The sequence below is a fragment of the Aythya marila genome (assembly GCF_965140915.1).
Source record: "Aythya marila genome assembly, chromosome: 1".
In the NCBI taxonomy this organism is placed as follows: domain Eukaryota; kingdom Metazoa; phylum Chordata; class Aves; order Anseriformes; family Anatidae; genus Aythya; species Aythya marila.
This window is the reverse complement of record NC_139042.1, coordinates 22,954,833-22,981,432: the sequence shown is the minus strand read 5'-3', so window position 1 is coordinate 22,981,432 and position 26,600 is coordinate 22,954,833.

The following is a 26,600-nucleotide window of genomic DNA, read 5'->3' as shown; positions in this document are numbered from 1 at the left end:
CAGTATGGATGCTGTCTTGCTTGCTTCCTGGAGATCACTGTTCTGCATTGTGCACTGTCACAACTACCTAGGGAAAAAAACACAGTCGTGTTAAACCTCAGTCACCTGGACAACATGATATATTACTACTGGCAGTATAGAATACAAAGAATCAATGTCTTAAAATGTAACCTTAAAATTGTATTTATCTACTACATATTCCATAATATGTGCTGTTAAAAGAATTATTGCATACTTTCTTACCAGGAGTTCACCCTCTTGACATAAACAGACATAAAACAAGTGGAAAACATTTATATACAAATATTGTAAGTTATTTAAATGACAACATGACTTTAGCATTGACAGTATGAACTGGACTTTTTTTTTCTTTTTCTTGTGGATTTCTGGTCAGAAGCCGCAAGCAACAGCAGAAACTGAGTTATGCTGTACTTCCTTAGGCATAAGTAAATAAACTGCAGCCTTTGAAAAAAACAAAAATGTCAAGAGTAGGAATCTACTTCTGTTATTCATAACTGCAAGGTCGCTATTAGAACTATACATGGATGATATTTTTATTTGGTGCAATTAATAGGCATCTAGCAGCCAATTTTTAAATTCAGTTTAATATCATCTAATACCACCTGCACCACATGTGTGTTCAAAACCACTGGCAGCACATCTGGGGACCACACTTTGGAGAGCTGTACTGTGATGATGTTCATCACGGACAAGGAGCCCATAATGCAGGATTATCAATCCAACACAGATTTAGCTACTACGAGGACAGTTTGAATGCTACACAGATTTGTGACATGAGTAAGACATCTCATTTGCTTCCAAAAGCCAAGTGCCTAGGAGACAAAAGTCTCCCATTTAAAAGGAGGTATCTGTATTTCGAGGAAAATACTTAGAAGCCCAGAGCATGTTTGTTTTCTTAGTGAGTGAGCCAGCAATCTGCTTGCATCCGTCCTTCCACAGGCTCATAGAACAAGCTAGATTGGAATGCACCTCCAATGAACGGACCTCCAATGGTTTTCTCATCCAATCTCCTGCTCAAAGTTGGGCTCACTTCTGTATGAGATCCACTTGCTCAGGAACTTGTCCAATGAAAGGATCTGTTAAAGCATTTCCAAGGACGGAGATTCATAACCTTTAAGGACGACAACCACAGTGCAGCCAGAACAGCCTCTTGAACAACGTATCTCCACCCAAGTTTCTACATCCATGGCAGCCAACAGGACAGTCCAGCTCCAATGTTACTTGACCTGTTCAGCCCAGAGAAATGCCTGACTGGGTGCTTCATTAAAGATCTGATTCAATATTAATAAATCAGTCTGTTTTCTGCTATCTCATAAGGCAGTATATTACAACGTGTTTTCTCTCCTCACCCTTCCCCTAACAACAGAAACCACCCCCACTACTTCACATTACATTATTAACAGGCTTAAATATGTTTATTTCTCTCTCTTTGGTGATTTTTTCCTTCTGGATAATCCTTTGCAATTGTCTTCCACAAAAACACGATTGTAGCTCTCCCCACATCTTAAGAAGCACTCCTGTAAGTCTGGATAATTCTCTTGTTCCTTCTCTTGTTCCACCATTTATCATTAACAATTCAAGTTTCCTGAATGCTAAGAAAACCATCAAACATTGGCAGCTGAGTCAAAAGTCACAGACACAGAACAGTAATGGCTCAGATCTGCACTGTCAAACTTTCTGCAAATTTTGCTCTTTTCGTGTGTTACACTCGAGCTCTATTTAAGGGTAAGGCCCCAATGTCTGGATGCTTTTTTTTTCTGGTTTTGAAAAATGAGAACTGACATAAAGTAGATTTGACAGGTTCCTGTAACTACTCTAGTTCCTCATCTCCCTGCTGAGAAGTCCATTCACGTCTGTGAGACGCTGTCAGATATGGATTCGATTTTTGCACAAAAATGGGTTATTGAGTTTTAAACCAACCAAAAAAAAAATCCCAATAAAATGGAATAGTTTGGGTTATCTTTAATATGACATTGGATTTAATCTGTCATACATCACATCTGTGTAATAATGCGCCTCTCGTTTATTAAAAGCAATCACCTGCTTTTGCATATCCGTGTGATAAATGGCACTTTTCAACCTTTTGCAGCCTGAAGCCATTACCTGTTGCTTTGTGGGGAGGAGGAGGAGGGTTTGGAGGAAAGCAAGGGAGTGCTTTCCGTAACAGACTCTCAGGCAGTGTTGTAAATACTGACTTTCATGGCCATGCTTTGCTTCAAAGAACAGGGGCAAGCTGAATCAAGCAGTCTCCAGCCAAAAGTTACAACCATGTGCAGACACACACCACCCTTTCAATCCAGTATATAAAGGGCACAGTCTCCTTCACAACCAGTGCAGAAACCAGACCCTGTGTAAGGATAAACAGAAAAATGGGCACATTGAACTAGAGCACAGCATGGATATAAATGGTTTAAATGCAAAGTGTTGCACAACTTTGCCATACATTGTCTAACTTTTTGTTTGTATAAATTAAAGGATTATTGGCAATTACACTGGGCACAACTTTATATTCTGAAAAAAAAATCAGGATTTTCATTTTTTACTGTTTTTAAAGGTAAAGAAAAGTAATAAGTGCTCTAGGTGGGTACATCTTTTTTTCTTTTAGGTATTACTTCTTAAAGGACATTTCTGAAATAATCTTTGTAATATAAAATAAAATTCAAAAGTTTACTGGAAATTATGGCATTAAGTTCACAGAAAATGCAGTGAACACACTGCATTTCACAAAAACTTACAGCTGTACAGTAAAACATCCCAAAACCAGGCGGTTTGTCAAAATACACGTTGTTCTGCTGAAATTAAAATCAGTTGTGAAGGCAACAGCTGCATCACTTCAGCACCCTCTGTTGGCCACCTTGCAGCACGTAACTTTGTGTACTCACAGAAGTGTCATTTGTTTTTGTCCTTAAGCTATCGCAAAGAGACTTTTATACAGAAACATGCACTAAAAGCAAGCGAATAAATAAATAAATGATCCCCTCTCCCCCACAAAAAAAAATCCAACCCTACTGAAATAAAAGCTTGAAATACACGGCACAAAGTTGCTTGCTGACACAATATTCAGCGTTGCTGGATGCGTCGTGCATTAGCCCATCTGGTATTTCTGGTAGACACTACGCAGCACCTCACGTGCAGCTCCCACCCATACAAACAACAGAAATGACAGAAAGCACAATGACTTTTCTGGAACAATTTTTTATGGTGGCAAGTGAGAACTTCGAATAGATATGCTATGGAGACCAGCGCCCTCAAAACAAAGTACTCGAAGCCCGTAGTCATTGAGCACGCAGATAAATACAAGTCCAGATGCCAGATACAAGGTGATCTAAATATAAACGCTGCATGCGGCGCTGTGGTGAGCGGCCAGATGGTGCAGCTTCCAGAGGCTGAGGCCCTCAGGCCCTCGGCCCCGCAGCTGCCTCACAAAGCTAGCTGAAGGCTCCGCAGCTGTGCGGCTGCTCTGGGGGCCACAGGGGAAGGAAAGTGAAGCAGTGGTGCTGGGATGGAGAAGGGGTGTCCACTGGATTGGGGGAGAAAGGAGGGCTGTGGGCTGCCCCTGAGCAAAGCCACCCCAGGGGCGAGTGGGGTTGCTGTGGCCATTTTGGCCTCTCCACTGGCAGGGAGTGGAAAGCTGCCCGTGCCCGGCTGTGCTGAGGAGAACCATTCTGCAGTCCTTCAACCTACTGCTCGAGTCACTACCTACAGCTCAATCCTCTAACCTACTGCTCGAGTCACTACCTAGAGCTCAGTCCTACAACCTCCTGCTGGGGTCACAACCTACAGCTCAATCCTAAACCCAACACTGACCAGAATTCAAACCAGAATTAACAAAAGAGCTTTTCCCAGCTGACCTTAAGGTTAACGGCATTTCTAAGAGTGAATTTTTCCCTGTCATCAGCTATCACAACCCTTCTCCTAATGCCATCTCTCAACTTTGCATCTTCAAGTTTCCTCTACAGTTTCTTCTACTGTTTCTTTATATGCTTAGTTTTGTTTTCACAGCATCCTGTCTGCCCCCCGTTACTTCACCACCCATCCAGGCCCTCCTCTCTGCTTCTCTCCTTCCCCACGTGCAGCTTCACATGATTCTCTCCTAATATTTCTGTGTTTATCAACTTGAAAATGGCATTAATAAAAACCAATGGTCAGATAATACTCTCCAGAGCACACTGAAATGCACACAAACTTTTTCAAGGAAATTTGCAGTACTGTTTGTGAGAAAGCTTTCCTAGCCTATTTCAAATATTTACACGCACACTTCTACTTTGTGTAGGTTATATTTTACCACTTAACGGGGATGGAGAAATCAGGTTGGCTTGGAACATCAAGATCTCAGTTATTAGAGTCAAATATTTATTGCACAGAAGAAAACTGTAACGATTTCAGGAAATCTGCGCAGTTCATTTGAGGCCATCAAGCAGTCTGGAAGCCAGAGGTGAACCCAAAGTGAATCCACATCCACAAACCTCAGAACTGAAGAAACGCAATCATGCATTTGCAATTCATGATGTTATCACCCGTTTTCAGCAGTTATTATTTTGTCAGGTATTTTCAGGCGCTCATATTCCTGCTTTATCCTGTTGGCAAACATTTCTTTTTTCTTTAGCTGTTTTGTTATTTTAAAACAAATTTATCCTTTTTTTTTTTTTCCCATCTGATTTCAAACAGTAAACGTTAGAAATTATTTTCTTTAAAACTTGGCTGCTCAGGGCTGCAGCAGCCTGCTCAGTACCAGGTTTCTTACGCAATGGGGTTCATACACCCAGGAACTCCAAGGGTGGGGTTGAAAGCAGCAACTGCACCACTCACATTTTGCAACTAAAAGCGAGGGAAAAGAAGAAAAAGAGATGCAGGAACTGGTGAGTACAAGGGGAAACACTGTTTTTCTGAATCAGAAATATAACTTTTTTTTTTTTCTAAAAAAAAAAAAAAAGAAGGTAAAAAGCAACACAGAAGAACAAATCAAAGGCAGCTAAAATATTTCCCACCCAAAGCTGTAATTAGTGCTGAGATCACAATATGATAATGATTATTAGGAGAAATAATTTATGCAGAGAACAGGTTAATCCCTGCAGAGAATCATGTAAATACTCCGCAGTTCTGGCACTAACCTTCCCCTCCCACTGAATCATTTAAACTTTAAAAAATTTCTCTTTAAAAAATTATTGGCAAAATAACTGTATATTTTAAATACTTGCAGAGAAAAGTTTCAGTATCTTTACGTTGAGATGTTAAATTAAAAAAGTGAAGGTGAACATTAAAATTACTGTCGACTGAATTTTTGGAATAAAATAAAAATATTTTTCTAAATTTATGCTGTTTAAAAGTAGACACAATTACATGATAAAACATTCTTTTTGACATGTATAAAGAGATATTCTGTGATACAATCAAGGAAAGCAGTACTTCTAACATTATTAAAAAAAACAACACCTATTTGGCCATCTACCACTTCATTGTTCATAAAAATGATTCTACATGATGCTTCACCTACTCTGCTCTTCTTATTTTAAAGTCTTTCCCTTCCTATGATGTCTAGAATTGATTAAGTAGTATGGTGAGAATAAGCTCAGCTGGCGAAGTTATTCACTTATATTCATTTAAAAAAAAAAAACAAAACCAAACCAAAAAACTTGTATTTTTCACTTTTTAAAGTATTTAAGGCAGAGGGGAGAAACTACATCCTAGTCAGTAGGGATGCACTCAGCGCATGGACATCGCCATGTCAGGGATACCTACACTTGCTTCACATCAGTTGTTCCTACGCAGCACAACGTAAAAGTGTTCAGTTTGGGTGCTGGAAGAGGCAGAGCTCTGTCGCTTGCAAGTCATGGTGCTACTCACTTGGGTTTGCCAACCAGCCTGCAGCTCTGAAGTGGTGCAAACAGCCCAAAAAGGCAGCTTGAACATTCCTGCATAATGCAGCTCACACTGCGCATCCACCTCCTGTTACCATGCTTTGCCCTCATGCTCTGAAAGATGACCACTATTAGCCCTTATTTATGCCTCAAATCTTAGCCAAACGTACAGGTTTCTTTTGTATGGGAGCCTTTTCTGACTAACTGTGCTCCTTTGTACAGTAAGGAGCTCCTCCTGAGTCTAGATGCAAGTGCTACATGAAGTGTCTAAGGCACGTCTTTCACACTGCAACAGATTGATAAACACCAATACTCTAAAGGTACTATCCTCAAATGCAATCTTTACAGCTCCATTTGACAGAATGTTTCTTATCAAACATAAGGTCATATGTTTTTTCCTTTTTTTTTTTTTTTTTTTTTAACATTTACCCATTTTGTGACAAAAACGTTCATCTTTCCAACTGACTGCATGCCCACATCACCATTAGCAAAGCCAGTTTGCTAATAACATTCTGCAGTCCAAAAATCATTTACTTGTCTTCTTTTCTATTAATACATTAGGCGATGCAGAACAAACATCTCAACTACTAAAAACCGTAAAGCGAGGGCTGGGATCGCCTTGTTTGCCTGCGCTGCAGCAGTACAGTGGTTACTGATTGCTCTTCACTGTCTTTCCAGAGAGCTCCACACCAATGAAAACTTTGAAAATTAGTATCAACAAATGCCATCCCATTCTGTTTTTAATCTCTCCCATCTCTGGCTATTTTATGAGAGCTTCTTGAAACTATGCAAATTTTATGTCAAAAGCATCCATAAGTCTTGAATAGCCTGCTTTTGTCAAGGATTTCAAAAGTGGGTAAGACTGAATCAGGTTGTTTTTTTTTTTAAAGGCACTAACATCTGACATAGAGGATTACCAAAGAAAAAAACCACCACAAAACAAAGAAAAAAATCCCAACACCCCAAACCAAAAAAAAAAAATCAAGAAAAAAACAGCAAACACAAAGTATCAAGAACACCCCATCCCCTCATCTTTTGTCAGGAAGACTTGAGCACAGCCAGCACACGGCAGCTGCAGGACCACAGCAGAGATGTAGGATGAAGGGATCTGAAGTTTCCAGCATCAGCAATGATTTAGTCCTGATGAAAATGATCTTGTAACTGTGGTCTCATTGCTTTTTAAGTCAAAATAATGAGTAGAAAGCACTTAATTTATTAAAAGGTAAGGAGTTTTCTAAACATGGCTAAAAAAGGAAGATTAATAGGATGCTGGTCCTGGAGAATCTGATGTTACTACAGATCAACACAATGCCTCAGCACACTTCTGGCACATGACACCAGCACAATGATGTCTTCTTGGAAGAGTTTTGTGGCACAATGTCCTATTGCAAGCACATTCAGCCCCGTATTCAGTTTTGGTTTGGTGAAGAAAGCCAGACAGGAGGTCCATTTGAACTCAACTATAAAAAACTAATCCTCTTACGAAAATAATCACACTTTTAATTGGCGATAAAAATCTGATATTTCAGCAGGCTTCTGTAATGTGGCTGTGGGCGGTAGTTTTTGGACAGGGACTACTATTTTTGTTTTGCTAGTTTTAATTCAGTTTGGTCTCTAAACTGACATCAGAAAGTTTCCCTTTTTTCTGATCTCCCTCCTTACTGTTTTGATTATTCAGTTATGCGATCAACTTCAGTGACCCAAGCACTACAATCTTCAACAAATAACCTCTGGATGAAACTCTTAGGCAATCTGTACAAAGCATCCTGAGCAACAAGATGTAGACCTGAACTTTTTCTTGCAGGCACCAGCTGGAAGAACAAACTGAAAGATGGGTATAGGAATGGTAGAACAGAAATTAATTTTCCAGAGAGCCTCTTCTGATAATCATGTATGTAAAGTTTTTTCCAGCTAAGTAGCTTAAAGAAAAAATAAACAGAACACAGACTGCAGGCAGTACCATCTCTTCGTATTATAAAATTAGCCATCTCTTTAATCTAGTTTACATCTCCTTTGTCTAACAGACAAATTCTGTAGTACAGCATTACTTTTTTCTTTCCATCTCCATTCTTTATTACTTCATATAGAAAAATAATGTAGGAATTTAATAACAGATCTAAATAACAACCACGCAAGGCCTCCACTCAACTTACAGGTTCTACACGTGCAATTGACTCAGCCACTCGTTATGCCTCTATGGTAAAGCAGACATAAAGGACTTCAGAGCGAATAATTAAGACAGCAAGAGAAGTAGCATGCAAATAACTTCTAAAGTTTGAAATACCAATCAGTTTGCTGCCCACTTACTTATTATCATATTTAATGCACACACACCCCAAGCCAATCCCAAGGTGAGGTGGATATTTTGAGCTATTGGAGCCAAAGCTTCCGAACGTAATCTACGAAAAAAAAATAAGAAACTAAATTCCAGATGCCCAAACCTGATAACAACAGTGCCAAGTAATACCTTTAGTACACTTTCTCGCTGTCACGTGTGTGACATAATCTCAAAGAGCTCTGAATAAGAATCACAAAAAATGCCAAAACAATAGGGTAAATTAGAAAAAGACCTTTAGTTGCAAAATTCTTTAAAAGATGACTTCATTTAGGAAGACTAAACAATTCAGAAAGCATCTCTAAGAGCGCCTTTATACTTGCAATCAATATTGCTTTCTTCGGTCGTACAATAAACCACTGTTAATCATACTGCCAGCAAACTGCTTCAGAATTAAGCAGAGAACACTATTCAAAAGTTACACTAACAAAACAAAATGAACATCTATCTCCAGCAAATATCCTTTTCTCAAAAGCATTAATACTGAGCAGAGCTCTTGATGCCTTCTTTTTTCTACAGTGTGCTTGGAGTAAAGTCCAGACCTCTTCATCTATGGCAGTGACGCCTCTGACAAATGCCTGTATCACTATATGTAAAACAAAACAAAACAACTGAGGTGGAAAAAATTAAGGAGAAAGTTACCTCAGTAATGTAGTTTCAAGTGTTGAAAGAGAAACCCGAGCTATCTGCTTTGCAACAGTCAGCACTATCTGTTTTTCTGCAAGAAACCACTAACAAGGAAATAGTGTGAACGGATATTAACAAATGCATGCAACTTGAATGCTAATGTTTGCTTGTGTACAACATATGGATGGTAACATAGAAGGACATCACTTACTGATTCTCAGCAGCCTATGGGAAAGTAAAGCATAGAAATAAAAATCTAGGCTCCATGGAAATGGAAAAGCAGCAAATACCAGGCAGCTGAAATACAGGCGGAACCATTCATTAATCTATTAAAAAAGAAAATAACTGCCTTTGTGGGAAGCCTGTGCACATAAGTAGCTAGGCTTTGATAAAAATCCTGAGACGTTACTTCAACATTTCCAAAAAACTAGTTAAGGAAAATAACCATCTCCATGATATTTATGCAATTATACACAGCTTTTCTTTGCTGCATGTAATTTTATAACACCATTTAATGACCAGTTCGTCTCAAACCCTTTCCCACATCAGCTCTCAGAACACCTCTGACGTGAAGGCTCCTCCACCATCCGTCTTCCCACTGCTCAGCAGCCTGAGCCACACACAAGAGCTCAGAGCCAAACTGGTAGGGGGCAGAGGACCTGAGACTGCTCCCATTGCCTGGGGGAAACCAGAAGTACGTAGGGCACTTGTGTCTGAGACCCTCAAATTGGAAAATCCAACCTTTTTTTTCCCCCCAATACAACTGTTTTCTAATTATCTAATGCAACACTGAATAAATGCAGAAAGAACACAATTATTCCAGCAGCAACATCATGATCGTTTTTGAGGAGGAGCCCATTATGCAAAGCCTTGCTGTTCCAGGCACATGGCTCATTGCTTCAGACGAGCAGCTCCGAGCTTCCTCCCTGGGAAGCATGAATCCATTTTCAAATCTTTCTGCATAGAATGAAAACATAAAAAGCACACAGGTTTTGAATACCATTTCTTCTGTACAGACCATGGTAAAACTTCCTTGGGTGATTTTGGAGCATACCTCATTGTGCATTGCACATCTGAACTTTTTCTTACATGTTATATCCAGCTCCTACTTATTCTGGGTGATAAATTAACCGCAATTGAGCCTGATGCTGGTATTTGCCATCTTCCTTTGACCCATCTCTCAGTTCTATCCCCTGGTGTTTGCCATTGCTGTTTCACAGTCAATATTGAATTAGTTTGGATTCTTTCTTACAATGTCTCAGTTTAGAAGCAATTAATCTGGAAGGGAAGATGCTGAGATGCACACTGTATAAGCCCATCTTTATATCGTAAATATAAAGTCATAACCCCATTATAACACACCCCAGAGAACATGAATAGCTGTTTGCTTTAATGGGGCATTTACTATAAGACGGTTTGCAAATTTAATGCATTAAAATAATGAAAACAAACATATTTGAAATTATATATATGGTATTTTTGTGGAGATTACTTCACATTATTTAGACAAAAAAAGATTAATCATATTCAACTTGCAAGCAAAAAAACACTACCAACAACCTCAGGACCGTTGCACACAAGCCAACTGCATGTATTTTATTTATTTTAACGGGGCTACTTACTAATGAAAAATACCTCTTGCTATCCAGATTGCTAAAGAAGAATTTAACAACAAGTGAAGTTTGCTACAGGGCAGCTGGACAGTATTCAGAACTCTTCGAGTACAATCACTGACTTCAATCATAACGTTTATAAAAATAAATGACACATTTATTAAGCAAAACTGTTTATAAAGGCACGGTGCCTTCAGTTTTTGCTCCAGCAGATCCACAGTGTTTATCCCAGAAAATAGCTTTCTATTACTTCCCATCAGAGAAATGAAGCTCTGGCAACAGCCGGCAGATCGCTGTCCTTTTTTGAACGTGTGTGGGTCTTTCAGCTTTATCAGGACACTCACATGTACTTGTCCTTCATTCGAGTTGGCCTAGGACACTTTATTAAATTATTTCTCAACCAAAGCTTCAAAAAATTAAATTAGAGCTATTTTAAACAAGCCTGAAAACAGAAGGAGGTAAGCACGCAGGCACAGGGTTACCACCTGTCTCACTGAATCCTATGGCACACGTTGTCACTTAGTTCTGTTGTATTTTTAGCAAATACACTAATGTGTGTGGCCTGGCAAAATTCCATATTAAAACCTTCACAGTTTTTAACTTTTTGATTTAGGCTTCAATTCTCAATCTTAGCAGTGTAGTAACTGCACAGTTGTGTACTCTTACACACGAGCCATGGGTGCTTTGGTTAAAAGTTTACGCAGAAACCTATCACAAGTCTATGCTAATGTGTTTCTCGGAGGCTTTTCAAGTAAAAACTGAACATGAATATCAAAGAGCACACTGTAAATGATCGTTTCTAATCTTAGACATGTATCAATTATTCACTACCTTGTTCTTCTTAGGCTTTATCGTATAGACTTCACCATGGCAACACTATTCTTCATTTCCTAGCCTTAATCAGTGAATCTGTAAACGAATATTAGACTTAGCTGCTGGATCACTTGATATTCTACTTATTACACCAGGAACACAAACATGCACCATGCCTGTCTTACTGCACCACGAACCATGGAGCTTCTAGGATAACAATAAACCTTCGTTTGCTTAGCAAGATCGAGGTGATAACATTTTTCTAAAAAGTAGGCAGTTCCTGTTTTACTTACCAAGCATAAATACATAGCTTTGAATAACCACCAGCAGAACTCAGACTGGAAAAGGAGTAAATTCAGTGTCCTGATGCAGTATCTATTTTAAGTTCCTTTTGCACGTATGGGAAGTGATCCACCTTTCGACAACCATAACATTTAAAATCACTACTAAGGTTTAGATCCAAACCACTTTTTCTCAGTAAGTAACTGAACACTACAAATGTCCTCGCATCTGACAGCCTTCTCAGTACTAGACAGCTTAGAGGAGATACAACTTTTATTTCAATGTTTTCTTTCCCATTCCTCATGTTCTTTAGGATTATTACGTATTTATTTTCAGAAGATGGAAAATGATACACATCTTTTCATAGCAGCTTTTGGTCCGCCTATTTGTCCTTTCCAGTGATTTTTTCTGCCCCCTTCATTCTTTCCTACTAATTCCCTTTTTCTTCACTTATTTTTCCTCCCGTATTTCTCTAATCTTGATCCTGTCAATTCTTGCCCTCCTTCTTGCTGTTCTGTCATATAATCCTACTTGCGTTTCCCCCACCTGATCAAACTATGCTTTTGAGGATATTGTTAATTTTGATCCTGGCAGTGATTTCTAAACTTTCTTTAATATGTAAAAATCTGATGGTTGTACTACCAGCATGGAAACAAGGGCATACGTGGAAAGTTCCTTAAGGACTTGACTGGGAAAGGCCGTATCATCTCCTCATCGTTCCTTGTTAAAATTATGACCTGTGTGATACATGTATGTTCCTTAGCCAGTAACGGTCCTCACCCTGGTTAAAAGTAAAAAAAGGTGGAATTCATTTTTCCAAAAGAACTATCAGACCAAAAAAAAACACTGTAAAAATGAGAAATTTCAGGATGTTGCCAAAGAATGGATATTATTTAGAAAGAAAAATTATTAGTGGTTCATGCTTGGCTAAGACCCTGCTGTCCTCTGTAGATCTGCAGGCTTCAGTGAATCTTCCCTTTGGGTCTGCTGTGATCACGAGTGGACTCCTGCCTCTTGAAAGCAGGAATTACCAGGCTTGTACTGAGGAGGTATCTGTTGTCCTCCTGGGATGGGGCTGAGCTCACAGAGGCCTCCTTGTGCTGTTCCTTCCTCCAGAGCCACCTGTGGAGCCTCACAGGGATGCACCTTCTCCTCACGCTGCACATGTGCATGGGCCTGGCCAGGTGTGCTGCTGCCTCTGTCCTGCTGCCTCGATCCTGGACCTGCTTTGTGACTAGGGACAGAGCTGTTCTGGGCGCCCCCATACAAGAGAGACCTGGGCACACTGGGGGGAGTGAAATGTTGGGTCACGAAGATGATGCAGGGACTGGAGCATCTCTGCTGTGAGCAAAGGCTGGGAGAGCTGGGGCTGCTCAGCCTGGAGAAGAGGCGGCTCAGGGGGATCTCCTCCATGCCCCTAAATCCCTGAAGGGAGGGTGCAGAGAGGCCGGAGCCAGGCTCTGCTCAGTGGTGCCCAGTGCCAGGACAGGAGGCCATGGGCACAGCCGGGCACCCAGGAGGCTCCCTCTGAGCACCAGGCAGCACTGCTGTGCTGGGCGGGTGACGGAGCCCTGGCACAGGCTGCCCAGAGAGGCTGTGGGGCCTCCTCCTTGGGGAGCTCCAAAAGCCGCCTGGACGTGGGCCTGGGCAGCCTGCTCTGGGTGTCCCTGCTTGGGCTGGGGGGCACCAGGGGCCTCCAGGGGCCCTGCCAGCCTCAGCCCTTCTGTGGCTCTGTGAAGCTGCTCTGTTGGCTGCCCCTGGATACCATCACCAGACTACTCCACCCTTCTTGCTTGGGTAATGTGGGACTACTCTCTTTGCTGTCATCCTTGGCTGCTGCCTCACGTCCTCCTGCAGAGCAACCGCATCCTGCTGGTCTCTAACAATCAGGCTCAAACACAGAAAATTGCCTTATCTTAAGCTCTCAGTAAAGGCTGATGTTAATGTCCTGCCTGAGAAACCTGCAGCCTCAGACACCACTGAGAAACGCATGCAGTTACACTTTTCAAAATATCTTTTCCCATCCATCAGTGACAAGGTCACCACACCTCCCTATCATGTTTTGAGTCATCCCCAGCGATCCACAGACTCACAGTGTGCTCAGTTAACCACAGTTTTCTGTAGATAGACATAAAACTACCCTGATGGATAGATATAAAACTATCGGCCCTGAGTACCCCACACCTCCCTCCACACACACAAGCTGCCAGGCCAGCAAGGGAGGGCACCAGGGCTGTGCTCAGGCCTCCCTTCATCTTCTCTGCTCCTGCTCGGGCCCAAAGCCTCATTGCTCTCCTCAGCAATGAGTTTCAAAGCTCGAACTCACCCAGTTTCAGAGCTTGAACTTGCCATTGTTTAAAATTCTGCACCAGCTTTGATCCAAAAGGAGAACAGCGTTAGCTCACCTACAGGAATTATAACTTTACTGTTATAATTTGATAACCCTAACAAATTTCTGCTGGAAGTACCGAAGACTATTGACATCTTGAAATGAGACCTTATTGGCAAGACCCGTCAGAAAACATTATATTGATTTAATTTTTTTTTAAAAAAAGGAAAAATAATTCCTTAGAGAATAAAATGCTTATTTGAAGTACCAATAAAACCAACTGCCACTTGAAACATCTTCCCTTGAACAAACTTGGGAATTTGATGTTGTTAGGTTAAAAATGCTGTTTGTTCTCTCTCACTGTCACTCCCAGCTAGCCTTTTTGGCTAAGTGGTGAAACTCCTACGATGAGTATTAACAAAAAAGACTATGCCAGAAAGGATTATTTCCCCATTTAAAAGATTCTTCCATCTGACCAGCACCAAAATCCAGAAGGCTTTCTGAATCGTATGGAGCATGAGGAGACTCACCGTTGGCATTCTTTTCCTTCAGTTGTAGAGCAGTATTTGAGTCCTGATATTTACAAATTTGAGATCAAATAAAGCAAGCTAAAGCAAATTTTTCTACAATAGCAAAGAGAAATCTCGATTAATCTGATTTAAAGAAATCACCACCACCCACTCACCTTTCTGCCCTGCCACCATCTGCACTATGCACATTAACACACGAGTTGTTTTCAAACTTTGTGAACTGAAAACAAAGAAGGAAAGGTCAGACAATAACTGGATGCAGTACCACTGGATTGTGCCTGCTAAGATGAAATGGAAGTTAAATCAAAATGAAATAGCTCAGACTTAATTAAAAATGGCATCGGTATCTATTCAAAGATAGATAGGAGAACGTTCCAACTTTTAAGATGTTTTTGATCTGGAAGGTTACTTGTCATAATAGACTGGCTCCAGCCCAAATTGATATTAAAGCCTAATGCACTCAGTGATGTTGAATGAGATTGCTCCTTCCAGCCACGTTGAGGATAAAGACAAATTTTAAAAGAATTACAGTACAGCAGCCTCTATCTTAAAAATTCATTTAATAATGCTTCCAGTCTCATTAAAAGCATCTAATGCTATCAAATTTCTGACTTCAGTATTTTCTTCATGATATTTCTGAGGACTTATTTCAGAAAATAATGGGATTATTTGGCTTGGATATTTTATAACAATTTTACAGCCAGTAGGAGCTTGATTCAGTTGACCCCCCACACGTCTAGGGCTGCTTGAGATGCTGTAGTGAGTCCTGGTCCTCAGGTGCCAACTGAGGAGGGCACAGGTCTTGTATGAGTGAAATTACAGGACTTCACATGGTCTTGTTGGGACAAAAAAGCAACTTAAGAACTTTCCTTCAGTATTTTGAGGGAGGTTAAGCAGTGGGCTCTTCACCCCTCTTTCAACGGCAGCTGGCAGCGCGGCGCTCGTAGCAAGAACCCTTCGCCACGCCGCCCTCAACAATTTCACTCGATGCCTCATTAACCACAGAGCTCCCACTGCCAGCAAGGCGGGAGCTATCGCAACAGCTCATATTGGTGCTTCATCTAATCCAGCACGCCGGCTATTCATTAGCCCGTGGCAGATGGCTTGACAGAAGGTGCAAGAAATTCGGCGGTGGACAGCCCTGATCGCAAGCGTGCGTTTGCAGTCGCTCCATCTACTTCGCCTGCGTTGTGAAGCACAGGGATTGTACAGCAGAAAGGACTTCGGAAATCCTCAGGTCGCTTCTGTGTTGCATGCACAGGTCACATTGAAGCATCTAATCTTTTGTTGTAGAAATACCAGTATCTCCTCATCGCTCGGATATTTTTGTCAGTTAATTGCACAAACTAATTACACGCCCGCCGCGGAGAAAGAACTTCTTACATATTTGAGGTTTTCTGACCTCATTACATGCTTCACTCTTCCATTAAAAGGGGTGGACAGAACACACAATTGCCTTTCCTCACAAAGGCCAGCTTCTGCATCTAGTTCAAAGTGGAAAAAGTTTAAAAGTGCCAATCTTCTCAACCTTGCTTTATATGGAAGGTTTTCCAAAGCCCACTTAGCACTGTTGCCACTCTCCAATTTCTATTTCTGTTCTCTTTCTGGACAGCAAATGGCTGTACATAAACACACATCTTCCTGTCTTTGCTAATTCACATGGTTGGGTCAGGAAAAATACAATAAAATTGGAAGTCTATATTATCTGGTAAGCCATCAAAACAAGTGAATGTTTACTTTGATGTCTCAATGTATTTTATTGTATTCCTTTTGTTAAGGATTACTTCCTAATATTTGTCAACACACCTACTCAGAACCCTCTGTAGATTCCAGTAAGCAAAGTACTACATGATCTGCAAATGTTTTTTCAAATTAATGCTAATTTTTTACCCAGCACCATATCGTAGTATCAACATCAATACCTATCAATAGGTAAAAATTTAGTTCTTGCCTTTTGCATCCTTTCTCAAACACAATTTTCATGATGTAGTAAAATGCTAATCTGTAATTTTTAGCTACTTTAACCAACGCTGTAATAATTCCACAGTCCCACAAGCCATCTATAAAAACTGCCTGCCGCAGCACTGCGTGAATATGGCTTGTGTGGCACATTAAGGATGGATCTGCTCTTCTCCATCTCCCAGAGGGGAAAAAAAATTACCACCTCATGCAATTTAAATCTTTGAAAATAAGAGAAAACCAGCTCAGCCGTTTCTTCTTTTCCTCCACTTTAGCACAGCAGCAGGAATTAGAAGAAGAGTCGTAATATTACAGATTGCTTCAGGCATCATGTGAACACTGCTGTTCCTCAGATGGAGTCAGTGACCTAAGTCCCACCAGGGACTTCATCACTCACGTTGTTCTAGGGTCCTGCAGGCAGCACGCGGATACTCCCAGGGGATGGGAAACAATCAGGCTGCTGAAGGACCAGAGCCTCATTTGTGGATAGGAGAACCTTAGACCCTCCCAGCATATACCTCATAGCTAGGTATTAGCATGTGAATTGCCAGGCGGGTGTTATTAAGGGAGAAAAGGCCCTAAATGCTTAGGGCAGCTACAACAACCTTCCCACAGCATGCCTCCCTCCGCTGACAAATGTGACGGCAGGAACCAAAGGAACCTTGACCTCTTCTGGTTTTGTAATTAACAACGCATAAAAAAGGAGGTCTCTTTAAATATGCTTATAAATTTAAATTGCTAATTCACTCAGAGAAGAAGTGGGAAGCAAGCAAAAAAAAACACAACACAATCGTGTCATCATATTAAAGAGCTGTATTTACACCAAACCTCGCATACTGTTCGATCTATCAGGGATAACAGTTTATTCTTGATGGTTCATTTTGGCCTTGTATTAGCATAAATTACACCAACATTTACAGCAGAAACCTAGTGCAGGCTTCAGATGAACACTCTTGTTTCCCCACCCAGTTTAATGTGAAAGCCTGAGAGAGAGGGGGGAGAAAAGAGAAAGAAAACCCCTGAACCACAGCCTTCCATCTCCGAAGTTTTACTGTTACTTACGGACAAAGATAAGAACATTTAGCAATATATTTGCTCAGAACCAAATTAATCCATAGCCATGATACCCATGCAGGATCTGTTCTTTCCTCTGGATGTTACTTCCAAATCACCAATCTCCAGTGGCTTGCTAAGAGAAAAATCGCCACTTAGTCTACCCTAGGGACTAACAAATCACTTAGAACAGCTTCAGCTTCTTCTAAATTACACCAGTAACAAATTGGTATTTGCATGAACATCACATCACAGGATGGTTTGGGTTGGAAGGAACCTTAAGGATCATCTAACTCCAACCCCTGCCATGGGCAGGGACACCTCCCACCACACCAGGTTGCCCAAAGCCCCATCCAGCCTGGCCTTGAGCACCTCCACAGCTCCTCTGGGCAGCCTGTGCCAGGGCCTCACCACCCTCTGAGGGAAGAATTTCTTCCAAATATCTCATCTAAACCTCCCCTCTTCTAGTTTAAAGCCATTCCCCCATATTCTATCACTACACCCGATGGACAAAGTCCCTCTCCATCTTTCCTGTAGGCCCCTTAAGGTATTGGAAGGCCACATCTTGCTGGCTCTGCCACTGCCTCCTGCTCTCAGGGGCGCCCCAAAGTAGCCCCAGTTGGACCTTGTCTTTCTTGAGGGCAATTGCTTTCCCCTCCTCCTTCCAAAAACATTCAGTCTGACCCAAAGGACAACAGCCTGGGCTAAATACGTAGGCAGTTTTCCATCTAGTATAGAAGCAACTGGATGCGTACAAGAAATTGGAAACAAATGATGTATTTTTACCTTCTGAGATGGCATTAGCAAGCATTTTATTAACTGCAAGCGCAATACTGAACTATTTTTGTCCTGAAGGGCACCTGCCTGTGTCCTCGTGAGACTGGTGTAAATGGCCGTAGTCCATTTCCTTGCCACACAGCCTGTGGAAGGAGTATCACTGCAGCATGGCTTTCCTAAGCCTATGTGGGGACAGAAAAGCCTTGTTCCACCTCTCACTGTTAAAAATCACAGTTAAAAATCAGCAAATTAGTTCCAGCTAAGAAATCATGCAACAAATGGTAAAAATCTATTCAAAAATCAAGTTTGACATAAATTAGAATAACAGGGACTCTTTTGAAGAATATATTAAAAATGGTAGGCACACAGTTAGTTATATGCCATACTTCAACTGGGACACTCATTTTCCAAAGGCTTTACCTGGCCCCATTCCTCTTCTCCCTTAGATGCTAATTTCTTCCCCTTCATCCTTTATTATGCTCTTCATCCACCCCTTCTATACCCAAATCCCTACCACCTTTGTATAAGTCCATCAGTTTTCCTTAATTTATAAATTCCATTTATTTTTACAATCTTTGCCCTTCCTTTTCTATTTGGCTTCTGGATTTTGTCCTCCCCTCTCATCTCCCATTTACAGTTTAAGACAGAACTGTTGAGGATGTACAGCATGTCAATGTCAACAGCATGCTTCTGAGTGCTGCCAAGATTTAATTATCATTAATCATTATTGACAGAAAATGCCATTCCATTATCCTTTCTGCAATTAGAAGAAACAGGAAATCATCCCATAACAAATGAAAAATCAATACCCGATTCGCAAAGTATGGATTAATTTCAAGATGACTTCTGTAAGAAGATTTCCAGACAAAACTGGCTAAAAGACACTGGAACTGGCCAAAACCTAGAAAACGTTTCATAAAAATCCTCCCTGCTTAAACTGAATCAAACGCCGTGTTGGGGTATTTTTAATAAACTGCTGGAGCTTTGTATTTGTACTGTACATTAAAGCTGTTTTTTCCAACAGATGCCCTAATCCCACATGCGAGACCGCACACTCCTCGTACAAACTCTTGCAAAGATTTTCAGGATCAGGGTATTAAGCTGCAAGACACACATTCATCAAAATGCCTTGCCCGAATAAATGGTAGCTATTACAGCTTTCGAAATATCCATGAAAAATTAGAATTTGTGGAGAAAAATCATTTTTAAAAATGTGGGTCAGATATTTAATTAAAAATAGACCAGTGCTTTTAGTAGTCTCCTGTTGATAACAGGCATTTCAAGAAATATTATCTGTTTTTGGCACATTTTGAACTTCTCATGCACGTAAAATTTTCTTTTTTTGAGATATATCTCCTTAAGGAGAGCATCAGGGTCCCAAGTGTTGCAGAATAATTGAAACGCAGAATTCAGGTCTGCTTTGCTAAAGCTAAGAGGCTTATGTGATCATGAGGTCTGCGAACATGTCTCTCTCTTCCCCTCCCAATAGTTTTCAACTGCTTGGCAAATCCTACCCATTTTTTGCCAGTAGTAGTGACCTCAGATGCAATTAACTTACTGCATGCTTTAGGGAAACAGACAGCCAAGTAGAGAACACGCTTCTGATGAACAGCTCCAATAAATGTGATAGCTGAGAAACAGGCAGGAGCATGGATTCACATCATATTACACAGCAGAAAAGTACACATGGAGAGAAATTTTACTGTGCCTTCAGTGCAGCAAAGCCACTGATCATGATCATCAGATGAACCATAAGAATTCAGAAGAAATTCATGAGAATTCATGAAAAAAATGAGCTTTAATAGCTCCAGACCTCACAGGATGACAGGTTTGTTATTGATAACAACCACAGTTAATCATGAGACAGAAGAAACTGGCAAATATAATATGAAAAATTCAGATGATATTAATAGTTTTTATTCTAAATCTTCTAACAAAGATTGTCTAATGAAAATTTTTAATTGTCACAATAGCCTCTCTTTCAGAGCAGCATTACTGGCAAGATCTCAAATAAGATACTGATACATTTTTTTATGGATATAAAACGTAGAATGTTGAGGCACTGAAAATGTTCACTTAACAGTAGCCAAATTGGAAGTGCACCTATGGACTAATCAGGACCAATCAAACAATTTCAGAACAAATTCTGATGAAGTTAATGCATACAGCTTTCCTTCTAACTCATGTCAAAGCTCATCATGCTGGAAAGAACAAACCAACCAACCAACCAGATATTGATAAGTTCTGCAAAGCCTGTTAGAACTACCTTATTAAACAGCAACATATGGGATTCCCCACCCAAAGCATGTACATACATACATACTTTGGGGTGTTACCTGGTCCCTGTTTCACCCTCAGTGCCAACACTAACTGAAGGATCACTTGTTGCACTCCGCCACATGCACAGAGGTTAACAGCACAGCTCTCAGCCAGCAGCAGGAAGGTTGTCGCTCTCAACAAGTCAGCTGTCTTTTATCATAGCAGAAGGTCAGCTTGCTTTTCTTTCTGAAAGCCTCTGTTTGTATTTTTTTTTTATATGAAGTACAAAAGTACAGAAGTACATGGCATTTTTTCCAACAGCATCTATGCAAATTATTTTCGCTTTCGTATGGAATTAGTTTTTAATAGAGGCAGATGAAAGAAACTATTTAGTAATGAAAAAGACATAGTAGCTGATTTCATCCCTGAAAACATAAAGCCCAGCTATGCTGTTTTTCTGTAGCTTCTCAGTTATAGATACGATGATCACAGTGAAAGTCCTACAGTGGGTGCAGTGCTCCATTCCCAAACAAAGCCTTCCACAAATTGAGATAAGGTTCTTTTTCAGAGATCTATTACGCAAAGAGCATGTATTTGAAAACCAATGATTAGCTAAATAAATATACCTAGTATTTCATTCAGAAGACAGCAATACCATACAGCACTGCTGAATGTCTTTACTCCCTTTCGTACGTAGCAAAGAGAAAAGCTCCCATCTGACTCTGGAGGGATGTTCAGGAGTGGATTCCTACACCACGTTTGCGTGCCCTGTCATGGCCGGGTCTGGAGGTGATGCAATTTCTGCTCCAAGAGAAACCACATACTATGACACAAAGAATAAAATAAATACGCATCCTAACATTCACTCATTTAGCAATGAAGACTGGCACATGTATTTAAACTCCTTTCAAAGTACTCTAATTATCTGTGCTCTTACGTAGTTGAAATAAAATGCTTTACCACATACTACAAGGTAGTACTCTGCAGACTTCAGCAACAGCATTCATACCATCACAGGAACATACATTGTTCCAGCTCATTTAAAAATCTGACAAGGGATTTATAAGATTTATTTTAACTATAGATTTTCAAGAACTGAATCTTAAGTATGAAAGTGAACATATACTACACTTTTACCTCTAGGCTTTCAGGCATCCGCTTAAAACACCTAAGGACATTTTTTGGTCAACGTGGATAAAACATATAGAAAAAAAGTCAATAAAAATCAACAATTATTACCAAGGCAATATTAGGAAAGAAAACTTCAATTGTCAGTGGAGAAATCCACATTTTAAATATAGTTCTTACCCCCTTGGATTGTACAGTCACCAAAAATTCCCACTGTTTCCCCAGACTGACACTGACACCTAGGGCAGCTTCCTGCCATGGATGCCTGCAGCAGTGACATGGCTGGTAGGGAACACAACGTGCAGTCCTGTTTAAAACATTCTGTGTCCCGTGGAAAATGAGTTTTAATGACACATTGGTACAAATATTAGCAGCCAAACACTTAAACTGGTGGAGGTGCCTTGGGATTAGCACAGCAGCCCACTGATTTCCAGTCTACAACAGGCTGATCTTCACACAGGAGCCATGGCAGTCATTTCAAGGCCAGTTTGGAACACGTATGTAAGCCATGGATTTCTTTCTGGAAAAAAAGAAATGCAAAACCATCCAGCCCACCTCATGCAGAAGTCGCAGGAGCACTTATTTGGAACAACACTGTGCAATTTCCATCAAAGTTCAAAAGTACATGTCCTCAAAGGTAGTGTGGAGCCTGTCAGAAGCCTGTAGATGGTACTGCAGAATGTCACCAGCAAACTGTAAACCTTTTAAAACCCTCCACAGGGCTGCACGCAAAGACATTTGGAAAAGTCAGCAAAAATTCCTAAGCAATACCGTAAGAAATCCATGCACAGGTTCACAGGTACCACTTACTGAGTAATACTGAGCAGCAGCACTCTACCACGTTCATAAATACATGGTCACATCACACAGAATGTGATTTGACCAGAAGATACCAACATCTGGAATTTAAGATTATTCAGAAATGGACTGTTAAGAATAAATGTTAGATAAGCATCCCCTGCTCAGCGTGATACTGGAATTGAGCAATATTCAGAAACAGTTTGCATTTTAACAATGCTTTCTTGGCTGTTAAGCTGATATATTACTCTTTCTTTCGTGAATAAAGATCTCTAGTAGCTCAGAAGTAAAATACTAGTAAGTACCAGGCTAGAGAGTCATTTTAGATAGAATCACAGATGTGCTTGTTGATGCTGTTTGTATATAATAAAATACTTGAACACTTCCTGGGACAGCTGATGGAACACAAACTTCACAAGTTTCCCATGCCCAACACAAAAGACCCAACTAGGAAGCATGGGCACAGTCTCTACTTGTTAAATAATAATTACAAAAGCACCTCCAATTCCACAGGAGAAGCTGGGAATATCTGAAAAATTGGTGATAACAGGACCCTGAGAAGCAGCTTCTCTTCCAGACTTTGCTCCAACACAAACAGAAAGGGAATCTGAAGCCGGGCAATTTCACACCCAGGCTAGTGTCGGAAACACTGCATTTCCAAGTGGCAAGACGTGGGCAGAAGCATCTCTTTTTCCCCAAATGTTACATTAGCCCTAATCATTCAATTTAGTGGAAAAACTCCAGTGAATTTGGCCTGAATTCGTGAACAGTCTGGCATCGAAAACAAGTAAGCAAGCAAATACCTGGCATAAACTTGCTGCCCCCCAAAGCAGCCACAGATACAGGCTGCCTAATTACATCAGCAACAAGGACGTCCAAAATTATCATCATTATGCATACCATCTGAAGAGGCCATTAAACTTTGTTAGTTGGGTTTTACGCCAACTCCAAACTAAAAAGCATCAGGTTCACCTTGGATGTGGGATGCAGATTCGTTCTTATAGTTTCCACTGATGCATCTGTTATTAGTCATTGTCACACACCCCAGGTTCAATTTAGCTCAGTCCTGGGCCATAAAAGCTGAAACTCTCTGAGCTGCATTACGGAATCCTCTCCTATAACAATCATTTTAAAGAGATCAACAGGCTTTCTGCACGCATTATGGTAAGCAGAACATTCATGAGTCTAACAAGTGCATTCCCAGTTTTATGTTCTTGTCGAAATTCAGACTGAAAATTGTTATATGAATCACTGCTGTCCTCATCTGCTTGCAGACACGTGAAGCCTCCCCTTCCAAGATTTTGAACAAACAGTCCAAGACGAACCAACTTAGCGACGATGCAAATCATTCTCTAATACTGTCAAATCAAATAAAGCTTTCACACCCTCCCCAAAAGTTTTATTTTATCAGAATGTAACAAGGAATGAGTTGGTTTATTTTGCCACAATGACCTGCTAACAGGAGATTCATACACACTAGAGAAAATAAACTAAGCAGTTCACTTTGGAAACAGAAAATAATATTTTAAAAGCCCTAAAATGCTTCCAATGGCAAATTTTCAAATCTCAAATATGTAACATAGAGCTTGGTGAGCCTACAGAAGAGTTTTATGTATGCCATGAATATCTAATACTTGCATAGGCATTGCAGGACTAAAACAAAAAGAAAAGAAAAGAAAAAACAAAACATACAAACAATATAAAACAATACACCCCCAGATGTGATTTCTCCCTGAAGTGGAAGCTCACTGTAATTAGTGCAAGCCAATGAGCGTAACTGTCAGGTGTTCCAGTCATTACAAAATGGCAGATGCTATCTGGAAAAGTAAGTTAAATTATTTACCAAACAATCCAAATATCCTCAAATTCAGTGCAGCCGGTCATTCAAACTGCTTCTAATAAATTATTTGATATGGCTCTAATGGAAAAGTACGAGCTATTCCAAAGTATTTGCTATTAAGCAGCATGATGCTAATGTTTTGAAATTTTACCCAGCCATGTCCAGAAGTGACACACCATGAATCACATCACAAATACATTCTACTGCTCTTGAAATATTATCAGCAACATCTAAGAATCTATGCAAATGAAGAAACAAGCAATTTTGGCAGTCATGTGTCACGATGGAGAACATGGTAATTTTTATTCCACACAGCCTAAAACCACTTTTTTTTTCTTCTTCACTGAACCAAAGAAGGTGCCCACATCATTTACTGCATCAACAGCACTATAAATATCAGCCAAGGCTTCTCTAGAGCATTAAACAATGCCTGTATTAGTACAAAGGCAACTTCCTAGTAATAACAGGTTCTACTCCATTGTTCAAAGCACACCCCTTCTCAAGGAAAATCTATGTCAAGATTACAGTTGAAAGCTTTCCTTTCATTAAAAGGAGTTGACTCTTTGTCATTCCACTGTACTTTATGACACTGCTAATGGTAAAAGGACTCTAGCAAAAATTAGGAACAAATTGTCTCACGTGCAGGTTAACAAACACAACGCAAATAGATAAACAAAGGTGGATAATTTGGGATGTTTATTTGATTTAAAAAAGAAAACAATAAAAAGTCTTAATTGATATTAAGGTGTTTACTTTATCAATATTGAACTAATAGGCTACACTAATAGGCCACATTCGAATAAACAGGAAATGCTGAAAAAAAAACATTTGGAAAGAGTAAATTTCCTGTTTATGAATATGAAATCTAGCAATTATACTCAGAATGATGTCATGAAGCTATCAGCACATTGGTCCAAAACACTGGTATGTTTTCTACGAGCTCCTGGGACTACAGAAGCTCACGGCGATGATCACCCACAGACAGATGCAGCCCAGGTGCCGGCAACTGGACAGGAGGAAAGAAACAAACTCCAACTCAGGAAATAGCCACTAGATAAAGAAAAAACCACACCAGCACAAGGGTGGTTGAACAGCACCACCACTACAACCAGAGGGGTGCTGGAATCTCCAAATCTCCAGCCCAGGAGGTGCTCAAAACTCAGCCTGGCAAGGCCAGAGCATCCTGATCCAACTGGACCTGCTTTGAGTAGGTGACATCCAGAGGTCCTTTACAACCTGAAATAGAGTGTGATTCTACAAATACAAGCTTTTTTCTTAAATTTCCTTTTTCTATTGGATATACACTTTTTCATTTACACTCTACGTCTCCTGTTATCTATGCTGGTTTTAAAATAAAACTCCAAGTTTTCCTTTATGACAGAAGTGGTATAATTTAGCTCAATAAAACTAATCGTTTTATCGCTATGATCAGCTGAAACTCAGTAGCTAAAAAAAATCAAAAGGCTAATTTACAAGATGATAAACAAGACTGCCTGTTATCACTCCTACCTGCATCGCTAACACGCTGCTGATGTTCTGAGCAGAAGCGACAGTACAGAAGAAAATTACAGCTCAAAACCCCTCGGGTAACCCTACAAAAGGCTTGCCACGAGCACACACGAATCAGGTGTGCATGTATATATTTAAATATATATATATATCTGTGGCTGAGACCTTGTGTCTCGTTCTGAAGACACGGCTGTGGAGGAGGACAAAGTGATGGTCTCCTTCGCTTGTATCCTTAGAGGGGTGACCTTAAAGCTTTCAGGATAAAGTAAAAGCACCAGCGCATACCTGTGGATATTACCTGACCTGTAGTTCTCTGGCTGTACTACTGCTTTATTTGTTTTCCCCTCAAATATATATATATATATATATATTGGCCCTTTTTAAAAATAAAGCAGCTATCTATACACGTGGAGTTCCTATTTTTGTAAGCAAACAAGCCGGTCGCTTAGAAAGGCAGCTCAGGACACCTGCACCAACACCTTACACACCAGAAGCGCCAGATTTAACAATGACTACACGAACCCGCTCCCAAAACCCAAAAACCCACCACCGAGGCCTCCCAAATCACTTTCTCTCCCCCTCCCAGCCCAAGACCCACGCTATTTTTACCCACATCGGGGCGGCAGGCGCAGCTAAAAATAAGTTTTGCCGGCGCACAGCCGCTGTGGGGCCGTCTGTCTGTCCGTCTGTCCGTCCCCCCCGACCCGGCGGCATGAGGGGCACCCCCTCCACCGGGGGCGGCTGCGGTCCCTGCAGGTGGGGCGTCGGCGCCGAGCGGCTTTTGTCTGCTCGTGGGGCCGGGGAGACAATAAAGGAGGCGGCTGCTACAGAGGGGAGACCCCGCTGGAAGCTCCCCGGGGGGCTGAGGG